The following is a 784-nucleotide window of genomic DNA, read 5'->3' as shown; positions in this document are numbered from 1 at the left end:
AGACTTCAAAGGCCATAAATCCGTGTCAGCCAACACTCCAGGCAGAAATCACAGCAAATCAGTCACAATCAAAAGAAGCATGACCATCAGGCTGAGGGATGTGATTCTCCCCATCTGCTCAGCCCTCCTGAGATCCCCTCCTGCAGTGCTGTGTCCAGTTACAGGGCCCCCAGCACAGGAAAAACAAGGAACTGTTTGAGTGAGTCCAGGTGAGGGCCATGAAGAGAAGGATCTGAGGAGACCTTATAGCAGCCTTCCACGGTTTAAGAACCTGGGGAGGGACTTCTTAAAGGGGCATGTAGTGATAAGACAAGGGGGAGTGGTTTCAAGTAGAAAGAGGGCAGATTTAGATTAGATATTAGGAAGAAATTCTTTACTGTGAGGGTGGTGAGACACTGGAACAGGCTGTCCAGGGAAGCTGTGGATGTTCCATCGCTGGCAGAATCCAAGGTCAGGTTGGATGGAACTTTGAGCAATCTGGTCTATTCGCATCCCTGTCCACGCAGGGGAGTTGGAACTAGGTGATCTTTGAGGTCCCTTGCAACCCATTCTCATTTTTCTCCACCAGGAGCAACCCCCTTGGTTAATAACTGAGAAACACTCAATAAGGTTCTTGTGTTTGCCATCAATTTTATAAAGTCTCTCTCTCTGACTGTATTTTTCATTGGCAACCAAGGAAAATGAGGGTTGAAGGATCCTTGTTGGTAGGTAGCTGAGAAGGCATCCTTCAAAGTGCCTGTAGCTGGGTCCCTTCTGCTAGTGGTAGGTGGTTTGAAGCCCAGTT

This window comes from Chaetura pelagica, unplaced genomic scaffold, assembly GCF_000747805.2.
Source record: "Chaetura pelagica isolate M959 unplaced genomic scaffold, ChaPel_1.0 scaffold343, whole genome shotgun sequence".
NCBI lineage: Eukaryota > Metazoa > Chordata > Aves > Apodiformes > Apodidae > Chaetura > Chaetura pelagica.
Note: the sequence above shows the minus strand (reverse complement) of the source record.